At 51.6% G+C, this 16,471-nt stretch overlaps 2 pseudogenes; one reads left to right on the top strand and one right to left on the bottom strand.

The window, feature by feature from the left end:
- Positions 1-1,082: 1,082 nt before the first annotated feature.
- On the top strand, positions 1,083-1,711 carry LOC146724309 (small subunit ribosomal RNA; annotated as a pseudogene; the record flags this gene model as incomplete).
- Positions 1,712-13,675: 11,964 nt separating this feature from the next.
- Positions 13,676-16,471, bottom strand: LOC146724310 (large subunit ribosomal RNA; annotated as a pseudogene; the record flags this gene model as incomplete).

Raw genomic sequence — 16,471 nt, forward strand, 5'->3', positions numbered from 1 at the left:
TCTCGAGTCTCTCGCCCACTCCGGCGTGTTTCGACCGCTCTCCGTACCGTCGCCGACCGCTTGGCCGGTCGGTTGGGTACTATAAGAGGTAGGAGAGATTAATATTGTACGTGTCGCGCTCTCGACGTTGACAAACGAAGAATCGCCCGAACGGGTCGAGAACGGATTTTGTCGAGTCGCGACTCTGACACGGAGAGAACATTTATATAAAATGTTTGATTTGGAAACCACGAATATATAAAATAATATACGATCGTCGCAGAACGCGCCGCCGCCAAGTCTTCTCATGCTTGGAGGTTGCGTGTCTCGCGAGAACGTACGTTCGACTCTCGCGTCGTCTCGTATTCCTCTTCGCCGGGGATTACGGTGCGGCTCTTCTCGTTCGTCGCCGAACGCGCGCAAAATTAACGCACACTTATTTATTACGAGCACAGCATTGCCACGAGTCGGTGTCGCAAGACCGAATGGCTCTTATGTGGCGCGCACGCCTCTAGTGTGTTGGCCGCGCGGTTCCCTCTCGTTTCGTACGCAGCAGCGGAATCGTCGCGCTTACCGAGCATCTACTCCACGGATACGAGTTTGCGGGAAGAGTTGCTTCTTCCCCGCTCGCTTTGTACGCCGTAGCGAAATCTTATTGCTGGTCGTGTGCGGTTAAACGCGTACGAACAGACAGAACAGTCCTCGACGTCTAAGCATCGCCATCGTCGATCTAGCGTCAGGGTGAATCGCGCGGTCTCTCGAGACCGCGCATCATAACATTTGGAGAATAAGGAACGAGTATTTTGATCTTGTGGATTTTTGAACGGAGAGGAGGAGGAAGAAGAGGAGAGGCGGCGGCGTCGGGGGTTTACTCTCGCCTCCGTCGTTCTCTTCGTACGCTTTACATAATAGCGTTAAACACAGCAGAGTGTCGCCGACCGGCCTGAGCAAGACCGGCGGCAAATAAAATGGCACATACTGAGCGTGTCGCGCGCGCGTCGGTGTTTCGGCATCGAACGCGCGCGCGCGCGAAAAGAGCTAGCGACGAGTCTTCGGGCTCGCTCGCGAGTTACTCCCTTGCGAGTAACCGAACACGAAGCTCCCTGGTTGATCCTGCCAGTAGTCATATGCTTGTCTCAAGATTAAGCCATGCATGTCTCAGTGCATGCCGAATTAAGGTGAAACCGCGAATGGCTCATTAAATCAGTTATGGTTCATTAGATTGTACCCACATTTACTTGGATAACTGTGGTAATTCTAGAGCTAATACATGCAAAACAGAGTCCCGACCAGTGATGGAAGGGACGCTTTTATTAGATCAAAACCAATCGGTGGCGGGCGGCTCGCCGTTCGTCCACCGTTTATTTTGGTGACTCTGAATAACTTTGTGCTGATCGCACGGTCCTAGCACCGGCGACGCATCTTTCAAATGTCTGCCTTATCAACTGTCGATGGTAGGTTCTGCGCCTACCATGGTTGTAACGGGTAACGGGGAATCAGGGTTCGATTCCGGAGAGGGAGCCTGAGAAACGGCTACCACATCCAAGGAAGGCAGCAGGCGCGCAAATTACCCACTCCCGGCACGGGGAGGTAGTGACGAAAATAACGATACGGGACTCATCCGAGGCCCCGTAATCGGAATGAGTACACTTTAAATCCTTTAACGAGGATCCATTGGAGGGCAAGTCTGGTGCCAGCAGCCGCGGTAATTCCAGCTCCAATAGCGTATATTAAGTTGTTGCGGTTAAAAGCTCGTAGTTGAATCTGTGTCGCACACCGTCGGTTCACCGCTCGCGGTGTTTTAACTGGCGTGATGTGGGACGATCTCTCTCTCGTAGTTCCTCCTCACCTTGACAGGGTCTGTTCTGTGTCGGGGGTGGGCATCAGGTGAGAGATTCGTCCCCATTCAGATAGTTCTATAGATCTCCTTCCCTTCCCCTGAACACTACTGCATCCCTCCGTATTTATAATTAAAAGTATTTTTTTTTTTCCGTCTATTTCGCGGACTGGACCACCGTACGGTGTGACAGTCGGAGATAGACTATTCAATACGAGCTATTTTAACCGCAAACCACTTTATATACGCATAGCGCCACTCGCGTAGGCGCCTTGAATTGACACACAGCGATTGACTTGTCCAGAGGTGTTCCTGCACATAGCATGTGAATTGCCCTCCATGGATCTCGTTAAAGGATTTAAAGTGTACTCATTCCGATTACGGGGCCTCGGATGAGTTCCCGTAATCGTTATTTTTCGTCACTACCTCCCCGTGCGGGAGTGGGTAATTTGCGCGCCTGCTGCCTTCCTTGGATGGGGTAGCCGTTTCTCAGGCTCCCTCTCCGGAATCGAACCCTGATTCCCCGTTACCCGTACAACCATGGTAGGCGCAGAACCTACCATCGACAGTTGATAAGGCAGACATTTGAAAGATGCGTCGCCGGTGCTAGGACCGTGCGATCAGCACAAAGTTATTCAGAGTCACCAAAATAAACGGTGGACGAACGGCGAGCCGCCCGCCACCGATTGGTTTTGATCTAATAAAAGCGTCCCTTCCATCACTGGTCGGGACTCTGTTTTGCATGTATAGCTCTAGAATTACCACAGTTATCCAAGTAAATGTGGGTACAATCTAATGAACCATAACTGATTTAATGAGCCATTCGCGGTTTCACCTTAATTCGGCATGCACTGAGACATGCATGGCTTAATCTTTGAGACAAGCATATGACTACTGGCAGGATCAACCAGGGAGCTTCGTGTTCGGTTACTCGCAAGGGAGTAACTCGCGAGCGAGCCCGAAGACTCGTCGCTAGCTCTTTTTCGCGCGCGCGCGCGTTCGATGCCGAAACACCGACGCGCGCGCGACACGCTCGTATGTGCCATTTTATTTGCCGCCGGTCTTGCTCAGCCGGTCGGCGACACTCTGCTGTGTTTAACGCTATTATGTAAAGCGTACGAGAGAACGACGGAGGCGAGAGTAAACCCCCGACGCCGCCGCCTCTCCTCTTCTTCCTCCTCCTCTCCGTTCAAAAATCCACAAGATCAAAATACTGTTCTTATTCTCCCAAATGTTATGATTGCGCGGTCTCGACGAGACCGCGCGATTCACCCTGACGCTAGATCGACGATGGCGATGCTTAGACGTCGAGGACTGTTCTGTCTGGTTCGTACGCGTTTAACCGCACACGACCAGCAATAAGATTTCGCTACGGCGTACAAAGCGAGCGGGAAGAAGCAACTCTTCCCGCAACTCGTATCCGTGGAGTAGATGCTCGGTAAGCGCGACGATTCCGCTGCTTGCGTACGAAACGAGAGGGAACCGCGCGGCCAACACACTAGAGGCGTGCGCGCCACATAAGAGCCATTCGGTCTTGCGACACCGACTCGTGGCAATGCTGTGCTCGTAATAAATAAGTGTGCGTTAATTTTGCGCGCGTTCGGCGACGAACGAGAAGAGCCGCACCGTAATCCCCGGCGAAGAGGAATACGAGACGACGCGAGAGTCGAACGTACGTTCTCGCGAGACACGCAACCTCCAAGCATGAGAAGACTTGGCGGCGGCGCGTTCTGCGACGATCGTATATTATTTTATATATTCGTGGTTTCCAAATCAAACATTTTATATAAATGTTCTCTCCGTGTCAGAGTCGCGACTCGACAAAATCCGTTCTCGACCCGTTCGGGCGATTCTTCGTTTGTCAACGTCGAGAGCGCGACACGTACAATATTAATCTCTCCTACCTCTTATAGTACCCAACCGACCGGCCAAGCGGTCGGCGACGGTACGGAGAGCGGTCGAAACACGCCGGAGTGGCGAGAGACTCGAGAAAGTACGTTTACGACTCGTCCGGACTCGCTCGACTCGTTCGACACGCCGAGCGCGACGTATCTCTTATAGTACCCAACCGGCCGGCCAGGCGGTCGGCGACGCACGGTCCTACGCACGGCCGTATGCGAGCGCGAGCGCCGAAAGGCGCGTTCAATCGAGACATTGTCGCGGAGAGCGAACGATCGAAAAGTCCTATTGTACGATAAAATATTATCACGATAGCCGTATATGGCGAATGTCAAACAACGATAATTAGCATTAATTAGAAGGAAACAAACGAAAATGCCAGGGACAATAAGGTATAAGCACCGACGGTACCTCCCGGGCCGGGCGGCACCTCTGGACCGGGCGGCACCTCCGGGTCGGGCGGCACCTCAGGGCCGGGCGACACCTCCGGGAACCACGGCCGACCGGCGGCACCTCCGGGCAGGGCGACACCTCCGGGAACCACGGCCGACCGGCGACACCTCCGGACCGGGGCGACACCTCCGGGAATATGGCCGACCGGCGGACAACTCCGGGACGGGCGGCACCTCCGGACGATAGAATGATCTCTCGAAGTCAGACGACCGCCGGCAGGTTACCTCCGGAACACTTAACGACGATTTTACGGCGCCGCAACGAGGAGAGCTACGTAAAAACGTTTCGGACGAAAGTTACTTACTATTCGGCGCTCGCTCGACATGAAGGGCGCTGTCCGATTACTAACTCGAAACGTGTCTCTCAAACCCACGTGTCGGAGACATATATTTCGAATTATTACGGATGATACGCAACACGCAAGCTGCGGTGACCGCGATTACGGTACGGAACAACTCGCCCGATGCGAAATCACGCAGCGCGGCAACCGACGCCCAGGCTCGTTACGGGCGTGTTTATACGTGACGGCACCCACTAACGGCCGGCGTCAATCTTTAGGGGACGGACGGCACCTCCGGAACGGGACACTCCGGAAGACCGATGACATTTCACCAAGTCCGTCGCCCGCCGGGCAGGTAACCTCCGGGGCACTTGACGGGCGAGTAGCGCCGCTACGAGGAGATCATGCACGATACGGAAATACGGTTTCGGAACAAAGGTTACGTACTCTTCGACGGCTCCGCACGGATCCCCCCCCCCTACCGCGCGCCCACCGATTATTACGATATCTGCTAATTCCCGGCTACCACTCGGTCGGATTTGCACACTATTCGAGATTCTACGACCGATACGTGGACGAATTGCAGGGCAGGATGCCGATAAGCGAAGCCGGAGAGTGTTTCACGAATAAACTTTCCGTTGCGTCCTCATTTAATTAATCTCATTTAGTTCGCTCGTTACGCGTTACAAGCGAGACCTCGGGAACAGCGCAAGTTCGCTCGCGGCGCGTTGCTCTCGCCGGCGAGCGAGAAATTTTTCCAGGGCCGATAGCGGCAGTGGTTGCCTTGATTAGCGGGCGACACCTCCGGCGGCACGCGCCGACCGTAACCCAAGTACGATCGAGACAGCGTGTTGTTCGTTGGGGGCGACCGACACCTCCGGCTGCACAAGCCGCATTTTTCCCAAATTTCGGCTCAGCGGCGTGTTGCGTTCCGACGAGCGGCGAGAAAGAAATTTATCCAAGCCGTTACGCGGCCGGTGCTATCGTCGGGCGAGGCGGAAATTTCATACAGTTCGTTCGCGGCGTGTTGCATTCGCCGGCGAGCGAGAAAGAAATTATTCAAGTACGTTTCGGCGGCGTGTGTGAGGGCTTGCACCCTATTTCGATCCCCTCCCCTTCATACCCTTTTGTGCTTTGCTTTTTTGATTTTGCCGGGCGAGCGAGAAATTCTTCCAAGTCCGATCGGGCGTGTTGTGAGTCGTTGGCGGGCCGACACTCCGGCGGCACGCGCGCCAGTAACCCAGGTCCGATCGCGGCGTGTTGCTTTAGTAGGCGGGCGACACCTCCGGCCGCACAAGCCGCTTTTTCCAAGTTCGCTCGCGGCGTGTTGCTTCGCCGGGGCGAGCGACAAATTCTTCCAAGTCCGTTCGCGGCGTGTTGCTTTCGCCGGGCGAGCGGAAATTCATCCAAGTCCCGTTCGCGGCGTGTTGCTTTCGCCGGGCGAGCGAGAAATTCTTCCAAGTCGTTCGCGGCGTGTTGCTTTCGCCGGGCGAGCGAGAAATTCATCCAAGTCCGTTCGCGGCGTGTTGCTTTCGCCGGGCGAGCGACAAATTCTTCCAAGTTCGCTCGCGGCGTGTTGCTTTCGCCGGGCGAGCGAGAAATTCTTCCAAGTCCGTTCGCGGCGTGTTGCTTTCGCCGGGCGAGCGAGAAATTCATCCAAGTCCGTTCGCGGCGTGTTGCTTTCGCCGGGCGAGCGACAAATTCTTCCAAGTCCGTTCGCGGCGTGTTGCTTTCGTTGGCGGGCGACACCTCCGGCGGCACGCGCCGCCCGTACCCCAAGTCCGATCGCGGCGTGTTGCTTTCGTTGGCGGGCGACACCTCCGGCCGCACAAGCCGCTTTTTCCAAGTTCGCTCGCGGCGTGTTGCTTTCGCCGGGCGAGCGACAAATTCTTCCAAGTTCGCTCGCGGCGTGTTGCTTTCGCCGGGCGAGCGAGAAATTCTTCCAAGTCCGTTCGCGGCGTGTTGCTTTCGCCGGGCGAGCGAGAAATTCTCCAAGTCCGTTCGCGGCGTGTTGCTTTCGCCGGGCGAGCGAGAAATTCATCCAAGTCCGTTCGCGGCGTTAGGACACCTGCGTTCTCTTTGACAGATGTACCCCGCCCCAGTCAAACTCCCCGCCTGGCAGTTGTCCTTTTTCGGGATCGGATCACGCGGAAGTATGAACGGCGATCGCGAGGCCTTCACGCACTCTGACACGTTGGCATGCAGAACACCGTGACGCCGGGGCGGAAGCCCTCACCCCCCCCCCAGGCACGCGCTCCGCCTAACCAGAGTAAGTAAGGAAACGATGAAGTAGTGGTATGTACGGCGATGGTGCCATCTCCCACTATGTACACCTCTCATGTCTTTCATTACAGTGCAGATAGAGTTTCAAGCTCAAAAGGGTCGTCTTTCAGCTATTTTTCCCAAGCCCGTCCCTTGGCAGTGGTTTCGCGAAAAGGACAGTAGATAGGGACATGTTTTTTTTTTTTTTTTTATTTATTCTAATCAGTTTTAATGCTCTCGGCGTTCGTCATGCCGCATGTTATTTGTACTCTTTTTTTTTTAAATCTCGTTTGCTACATTTTATCCCCAATGGTGTTATTCCCTTTATTTTCCTGTGTATGATCTATGCGATTCTGTTTTATTTTTCATTCTGTTATAAGGTCGCTGAGCGTTGGCGGAAGAAACTAGTTTGCCGCTCCGGTGCCCATCCCTGCCACGTGGAGGCGGACCTTGACTACTTTTTTTTTTTTTTTAATTTTAAGTTATGTTTTTTTTCTCTCTCAATATGTCTCGTGCGGAAATTCATTAAGGTTAAGTTTTCTTAGTGCTAAAAGTTTTCTTTTTTTCTTTTTGTTTGTCCATTTCCCGGCTGAAGCCTGGTAAGCTGGCCACTCAAAGAGCATATGCTCGACGGTTTCCTCTTGTCCCCCCATAATTTGCAGTTTTTATATTCTGTCAGCCCTTCACTGTCAGTGTCGAGTTTATTTGGGGGGGGGGGGGGCCAGTATCCGTTAATAGATCCACTACTTGCTCTATTTGGTTGAAACCACTCATTTTTGCGCACGAAATACACCTGGTTTTTATAAATCTACAGGTGCCGTTCTTTTCTTCCTCTCTCCATCTCCTTTGCCATTCCTCTTCTATTTGTGCTGCAATAGCTTCTTCGTCCTGTATTGCATCCTCGCTTCCTTCGTCTGGGTTCATGTATATGTCGTCGTCCATGTACAGGTTGGTTTTCTTCTATTTTACCTCTGATGCCTCGGCTCACGATCTTCAGCCAAAAAGGATCTTCTCCGTAACGGTTTGCCATGGCGAGGATGATGGGTTCTACATTGCGTTTGTGACACAAGGCAGGATTGTTCTCTGTGCCTGCCAGAGGTGTCTCCGTACCAGCACATGGCGGACTTATAAGACCCATCAAGCGCCCCGTACGTAACAATCGGCCAAAGTACTGCGGTGTACTAATTTCAAACTACCCGGTTTTAAACCACATTTTATTTTTGCCATTCTCTTATCGACACATAGGAATTTTAGAGTTTATTTCTTGTTTCTTTGCATGCTGTACATAAATTGAGTTTTTCGTCAATCAGCAACCCCCAAGTATTTTACCTCGGTTTAATTTGACCCTGTAGCCGTCTATCTGAGGATTGGCGGTTCTCTCGATCGAAACCAACCTCAAGCGTCATTTGCAACGGCTTGCTCGACGAGACTTTCCAACTTATATTTACGCACCATTGTTCTAGTGTCCGATTATTTCGTCTCCGAATTGCTCCCCTTCACGTCTCGAATTTGCCTTAACAGTATAGCATAGGTAGTCTGCGTTTAAGCGATGGCTTTAATACTGTCCTCGGTCCTTTAAGTCTCAAGGGTACTTAGGAGGTCGTCCCAGCGCCCAATTCCAGGCCACGGGACCAATATTGACCCGTGGGCCGCCATTTCTGGACGAAGGACTTCCTCGCAGTTAGACCTCATTGTATAGTTCTTTCGTTAAAGTAGCAGGAGATATTGTGAAAAATAATTTGAGACTGCATCAGCCTTGATCCAGGAGAGCTCTGATCGCCGGCCACCACAGGTTATCAAAAGCCCTTCGATGTCGATGAATAGGGCAACAACGTATTTTTTCCTTAAATTACGACCCTCCCTGAAAACGTATGAAGGCATCTTCCGCAGACAGTCTGGTTTGAAGCCGTGAGTGATTTTATTTTCTAAGCCTCTCCTATTTAGAGATCTGTACCCTTCCACCAGTCTCCGTTAGTATATTTTTCCAACCCGTAGATAAATAAAAGTGCAATTGGTCAATAGGAATTGAGTATTTGTTTTATCTGTATTGCTTTTGGGATGATTTGACATTTGCTGTTTTCAATGCTTTTGGGAAAGACCACTTTTGAAACCAATTATTAAACCAGTTATACCAATATAGTTTTGTTTGCTTCCAGAGTTGCTTTCACTATTTCTGCTGTAATGTAAAATCATCCAATCCTGCGCTTTTTTATTCTGGATTGGCGGAGTGCTTGCCAATTCTTATGTGACAATTATAGGTTTAGGTTATAGTGTACGTAACATTGTTCCAAGCTTTCTAATTTCCAGTGTCCTCTCCTTCTTTGTGATATGTCTTTTGGGGCAGATTTTCTCCAGAAGAGCCTCATAGTCTCTGCCAGTGCCTCGTTGATTCCCCGTTTGGAAGAGTCAGCGAGAGACCACGTTGGGTATCTTAATTTTTTTCCCTTGCGATTTGGGTATGGGATTCCCCAACGGCTCCTTTTTCCTTCATCTGTAACAAATTGTGCCAGGATTCTCCTACTCAACTTTTTATTTACTTTCTGTACCTGTTCTAAATCCTTTCGATAAACTCTTTATGCAGTTTTCGATTTGCCTCAGTCTCTTAGCTATTGTCTCCGATAGCTGCTTTCTGTGCTTATTGCTTATTTCGCGTAACGAGGTCCCTATCCACCACGGTATTGCGTGTTGCACATCTCCTTCTTGGGATGATTTCCTGCAGGCGCTTTGCAATGTGGTGTTGGGGTTAAATAGTTGGACTGCTCATCCCGGGATGGGGATTATGGTTTCTAGTTTCTTTGTTATTTCTCAGTAAAAATCCGTTTTAGTCCGCAAATTTCTCCCATTTTGCCCTTTTGAATTTAAATGCTAGGCAAAGAACTTCCTCTCTGTGAGTGTTTAGAACCTTCGTAGGTACTTATGTTGTGGTCACTCGTGTACTTTTCTGTAACACTTTCCATTTTTTATTTGGTCAAACTATTTCCGTTGATTATAGTCAGGTCTATATTCGATTCTCTGTGTTGATTGAATACCGTATAGGGGTTTCCCGGTTAGTTGATAAGTAAATCATTCGCAAAATAGGGAAGTCCTCAAGTGTTTGCGCGGTCATCCGTTTTGGTGGCAAACCATTAGTTCCGAAAGACAGCATTGCGTCCAGTGCTATCACAATATTTTTACTCCCAAATTCCGAAACAATTTTTCGATTTTTTCATGAAACGGGTGCTATAGGGAGACGAGAATTGGCAGTTAGACGTTATTAAGTAATCTCTTCCGAGTCTGTTTTATGGAAGCAAGAACGTTTCTGATTCTCGCTACGTGTCCTGAAACGCCTCAAGGCCCTCTTCCCTATACACAATCGCAACCCATGGGTGACCGACGACAGGCGGAATTTTCATTTCATGAGGGACGTATACCCTCTACCTGTCTTGTATTCACATTGGTTCCTTATATACAAAACAATTAACGTTGATTCCTCATGAAAACCTCCAAATTAGCACGATGCCGTTGCCGACTCGTGCGTTGATTGCGCGGCGATTCTTATGTCAATTGTATTCTGCCCCTACGGTTAAATTTCACCATACTTGGGTATTTGGGGCAGGAGCTATTCCTGTCCGTTCGTTTACATTTTTTTCTCTATTTCTGATGCAATTTACGCATGAGGGTCGAGCTTTTTTTGGACATTCATCTTAAGATGGCTTGGTTCCCCCAAAGGTTTTGCCACGTTGTTCTGAGTGCACTGCAAGATTTTGCCTGTGCCGAAAACCGTGAAATTGTATCACGGATTAAGCTTAGGGTCCCCCGTGCTTTCGCCTTTTCCGCCGTAATTCACTGGTTTTACCCTCTCCCCGGCCTTGCACTTCTCTCTTTCTGTGGGGTACCGTTTCCTTGCTTACCAGCGTGCTCCCCCCGCACCCTCCCTTCAGTTGTTTGCTTTCGATGTGTATTGCTCCTTTACACTATACGTTCTCCATTTTATAAAAATGCTTTCAGCCTTTATTGCACTGCGCCCAGTGTAACTGGAGCTGACTAATCCAATTGTTCTTCCCTCTTTTGTTTTAACGGGCGTACAAACCGGACATTTCTTTTAAGCTATCTAGAGTTTCCTATCTATATTTCTCAAGTTTTTATTAGCAAGTCCTTTTATTTCACCGATGAAAGTCCGTTCAACATTATATAGATAATTGATGGTGTGATCTTGTTAGGATTCTCAATTTTTAAACCACTTCGTCAGGTTGAGGCCTCAATCATGCTATATTCTGCTTGTCCTTGACCTCCTTCTTACACTTTCCTTCGCATTTGTCTTAGGTCTCGAACTTGATCTCGCTTCTTAATGTTTTATTTATCTTCAGCGCATTTTGATTTTTGTGTTGCTTTTTCGTCCTGTTTCCAGCACCGGTTTTGATTAGCACAAACTTCAACTTTTCCTCAATTTTTATTATCTGATGTCACGGATTATTCTGTTGAGGGGTGGTCCAGTCGCGGCTGGTTCGGTACTTGAGCAAAGTGCGCGAGGGTTGAAGTGGTACAGGACTTTTATATCTTTCCTTTCAACTATCTCTTCGTGCACCTTGGTTTCCCAATACCCATTTGGCTAAATACAACTTTTTATAGCAAGGTTCTGATAAAAGTTGTTGCTTGTTGAAAAGGAATTCTTCAGTCTGTCCTAACATTATTATTATTTCAGTAGGATACTTCGCTTCGATGTTCGAAGTTCCTTTAGGTTCAGGTACTCTTGCTCTTTGGTTTTTTGACGTTGTCGGAATTATTTCTATCTCGGCTGGCGTTTCTTCATGCGAGATCCACCAGTGCTGCCTCTCGGTCCAGAGTGCCCCTTTTTCTTTTCCTCGGTTCAGTATCTCGCTGACTCGAGTGGATTAAGGCGTGATACTTCCTTCCGCAGGGGGGAGGTGATATGGCACCGAACCTGTCTTTCGAAACGAACCGTTCTTTTCTTTATCCCTTTAATCCGCCATTAGTTCCTTGCCATCCTAACTTTAGTTTTGACGGAATTCCTTAGATTAGCTATTATAGTTTTTGATTTTTCAGTTGTTTTTTTTTATCTCCATTTGTCCCACGAGTATGGTGACGGAAAGGCCACCAAGGCAGAAGCCCCCTTAGCCATGGGTAGCCTATTCCCCGGGAGGGGGCGCAGGTACCCCGGGGTTTGGCGTAGAGGCGGTCTACCTCCGGCCCCATGGCATCTCATCGTTTGCGCCGCCATTGCTTAAGATTAGGGTTGGTATTTTTTATAGAGGCTCTTCCTCGCATACCGGGCGGTTAGCCGAGGCCCCGGCCACTAGAGACGTGACCTAGGGGTTTACGGTATTGGTGGCCCGAAAATGAAGTTCGGGACTCGTACAACGCAGCGTACGGATTAATCTTAGCACCATCCATACATGTTGTAGGATGGGTGAACCCCCAACACGGATAAGGGGTAGGATCCACGGGCGGAGGTGATGAGCGGACAGGGGGAATCTGTTTAATCATTCCTTGCGCGTCATAATTAGTGACGAGGCATTGGCTAGTTCGTCTCCGGTGCGCGACGATGATACAAAATCAAGTCGCCAAGTCCCACCGACAAACCGATATTGAGAGCTGGGTACTGTTGGTGGCGCCAGTCAACACCCTGGAGGTGAGTCGGAGCTAGCCAAAGGCAGCTCGTAATTCACCTCGACCATTCACGCAATCATTCAAACTTGCGCGATTGATGCGGAGGCCCCCCAAAACTCTAAGCAACCATAGCACCACCAGATGAGGCCACGTCCGCCTTCCTTCGTTATAAAGCATGTCATTGACGTTAAAACGTTAAGTTCAGCATTGGCCCCACACAAAACTCAGAGTCGTCAACGTTCGGAGCTGGGGCGGACGTTAAACCCAGCTATCGCAACTCAGACTCGCCCTCGCGAGCTCAAGGACACCTCGCCAAAATTTTAATGGCGGTTAAAAACGAACATGACTTCGAGGTACTCTGTGCGCTCCGCCACAGCGGCTGCAAGATATTACATGATCGGTACTTTCCACCTTACGCTCGTGGGACATCTCAACGCGGTTTCGAGAGGACACTAACCTGCGCGTCTACGACACTGCATCACCACCCTTAGCGATGGCTCAGGTCGGGCCCGCCTCAGGCCGGCAGACGTCGAATACGCTTGTTCAGAATCGGACGCGCCATCCTTCTGCTGTAAGTAGCCACCAACTTGACGGCATAGGCGTCGATGCACGCAGGATTCTCCCTCGTGCGTTCGAAGCCAGCGTTGTACACGCAGTGAGCCGGCTGTCTCGGGTTCGGGACAAACAGGGTTTGGCCGAGACCGTACCCATTGCCAGGGGTGTAATCCGGGAGGAGACATCACGCAAAAACCCTCAGCGCTGTTGGTTAAGAGTGCCCTCTAAGTTGCTCGTGGCGAGTAAGGGGGTGGATCTTTTTGAGGTCCCGGAACTGGGTACTCGCAGCCCAGAACGTCCAGACACGACCGGGGGATTTTGCGGTATATCGCTCCCCCCACGTGAAATAAGTGGGTCCCCTTTTCACTTTTTGTCTGCGGACGCCACATGGCCCAGCACTAGGGGTCTTTCGCGTTGACTCGAGCCCATTCCGCATAAAACGGATCATAAAGGGAACCGTGCCCAAGTTCCCCGAGAACATCTCTTGGTTAACCAAGACCCTGTCAGGGTCCTCCGCACCTCTCGCGCGCTCACTCAAGCGAGCACTCGCACGCAGACCCCGGCCATCCGAGAACCCGGGACATCAGAATCATTCTTAGCTTTATTTCATAATTTACTGCGTGTAGGGGGGCAACGGATTGACAACCGAGAGCCCCCCAAGAAACCCGGTCTTTCTTGGCCCCACAACTCACCATGACCGTAGGCGCATGGGCCGAAGCCCTTAGGGGCGCACTTCGCTGTACACTCGCTTAGTCGACACCTACCGAGTCTAAACTTCCAAGTAGGCCGTTTCCGGGAGCACCACGAGGAGGTGGAGGTACAACTTGGACGTGAGAGGCTGAAGGTCCTTACTAGAGGACTTCGTTGGCGCATCACGAACCAACCACGACTCTCTCTAAGTACATCGCGGCGTGTTGCTTTGAGGACCGAGAGAGTCATAGTTACTCCCGCCGTTTACCCGCGCTTGCTTGAATTTCTTCACGTTGACATTCAGAGCACTGGGCAGAAATCACATTGCGTCAACACCCGCGAGGGCCATCGCAATGCTTTGTTTTAATTAGACAGTCGGATTCCCCTAGTCCGTGCCAGTTCTGAGCTGAGCGTTGAATGGCGGCCGAAGAGGACGACCACGACGGCTCGCGCCGCCACGGAAGCCTCGCAGCAAGGAAGATCCGCGGGAGGCCAAGGCACGGGACCGAGCTCGGATCCCGGGACCGGCGCGAGAACGCCGACCGTTCACCTCGCCCAGGCCCGGCACGTCAGCCAGACCCGCTTCCCGACCAAGCCCGACACGCCCCGCTCCTCAGAGCCAATCCTTATTCCGAAGTTACGGATCCAATTTGCCGACTTCCCTTACCTACATTATTCTATCGACTAGAGGCTCTTTACCTTGGAGACCTGCTGCGGATATGGGTACGAACCGGCGCGACACCTCCACGTGGCCCTCTCCTGGATTTTCAAGGTCCGAGGGGAAGATCCGGACACCGCCGCAACTGCGGTGCTCTTCGCGTTCCAAACCCTATCTCCCTGCTAGAGGTTTCCAGGGAACTCGAACGCTTATACAGAAAAGAAAACTCTTCCCGGATCTCCGACGGCGTCTCCAGGTCATTTTGGGTTACCCCGACGAACACTCTTACGAGGGCCCGAATTGTATGCGGTTCCGCTGCCGGGTTTCCGGAATAGGAACCGGATTCCCTTTCGCCCGACGGGCGTGTGTCTTTCGTATAATATTTATTATTATTTCTCGACACTCGAGTATATTGTACGCCGTCATTGACATAGGATTTCTCCTAGGGCTTAGGATCGACTGACTCGTGTGCAACGGCTGTTCACACGAAACCCTTCTCCACGTCAGTCCTCCAGGGCCTCGCTGGAGTATTTGCTACTACCACCAAGATCTGCACCGACGGCGGCTCCAGGCAGGCTCGCGCCCAGACCCTTCTGCGCTCACCGTCGCGACCCCTCCTACTCGTCAGGGCTTCGTGACGACGCGAGAGAAGACTAACGCCCGCTCCCAGGTTGCCGCCCCACTTGCCGCTGACGCAGAGTATAGGCTCGACGCTTTTTTCAGCGCCATCCATTTTCAGGGCTAGTTGCTTCGGCAGGTGAGTTGTTACACACTCCTTAGCGGATTCCGACTTCCATGGCCACCGTCCTGCTGTCTTTAAGCAAACAAACGCCTTTCATGGATGTCCCATGAGCGTCGAGTTTGGAACGCCTTAACTCTGCGTTTGGTTCATCCCACAGCGCCAGTTCTGCCTTACCAAAAATGGCCCACTTGGCCACTCTGATCCGTAAGATGCTCGTGGCTTCATAATTCAAGAAAGCCAGAGATCTCACCCATTTAAAGTTTGAGAATAGGTTGAGGTCGTTTCGGCCCCAAGGCCCTCTAATCATTCGCTTTACCAGATGAGACTCGCGCGCGTTCCGTGCGGAACGGCCGAGTGCCAGCTATCCTGAGGGAAACTTCGGAGGGAACCAGCTACTAGATGGTTCGATTAGTCTTTCGCCCCTATACCCAGTTCGACGATCGATTTGCACGTCAGAATCGCTACGGACCTCCATCAGGGTTTCCCCTGACTTCGTCCTGACCAGGCATAGTTCACCATCTTTCGGGTCCAACGTGTACGCCCCTGGGTGCCCCCTTTTCTCGCGATGAAACAAAGACCCCCGGGAGTGCGGGGGGCCGCATCGCAAAAAGGGGCGGCCCATCCTCCCAAAGGTCGAGGGCCAGGGCCGACCCTTCACTTTCATTACGCCTTTAGGTCCCCGACAAGTCCCAAATGACTCGCGTACATTTTAGACCCCTTTGGTCCGTTTTTCAAGAGGGGTCCTAAAGAAACCCAAAGCAGTACGTCGCCGACCGGTATCGGTCTCCCCGCAAAACCCCGGGGGGAAGAGGGTTCCCGCAGGCCTGTCGAAGGGGAAAACCGTACTGAAACCCAACAGGGGCCAGGACCGGGGACGGCGCAGTCCGTAAACCTCCGAGTACCGTGGCGCCGCTTGCGACGGGGGCTTGAAAGCACCGTTTAATAGTGCGGCCCTGAAAAAAACCTTGGCCCCGTAAAAAGCCGAAGCCCCGGGCCGGGCCGGGCGAAAACCCAGGGTTTTTTTGCGTGCCCTTTTAAAACCGGGGACGCGACAGAAAAACCGCACCCGGGCCGTAACCCCCACACCCCCGGGGGGTTTGCGACGTTCTACTTGGGGGGAAGGGCACGACGACGAGCCCGGACATCGGCGGGGAAAAATAGCGTGCCCCCGCGCGAGCCGCAAGGACTTCCCCCGGGACATCGCCGACCGAAACCCAAGCCAAAACGCCGCTGACGATTAAATTCCCCCCCCGGTTTACTTTTTGGGGTTTTTTTAGGTTTTTCCCCTGAACGGGTTTTACGTACTCCCTTTAAAATCTCCTTTTTCAAAAGGGTTTTTTTCCCAAAATTTTTTTCACGGTTTTCTTGGTTTTCCCATCGGTAGTGGTCGTAAATTTAAACCTTAAATGGATTTACCAAACCAACCCTTTGAGCTGCACTCTCAAGCAACCCGGAAAATCCCAAGGAAAGATCCCCCCCCGAGGCCGCACCGGGCCTACGGGCCTGGCA

The sequence above is a fragment of the Nylanderia fulva genome, unplaced genomic scaffold (assembly GCF_048542155.1).
Source record: "Nylanderia fulva isolate GAGA-0341 unplaced genomic scaffold, ASM4854215v1 Scaffold1391, whole genome shotgun sequence".
NCBI classification, from domain to species: Eukaryota; Metazoa; Arthropoda; class Insecta; order Hymenoptera; family Formicidae; genus Nylanderia; species Nylanderia fulva.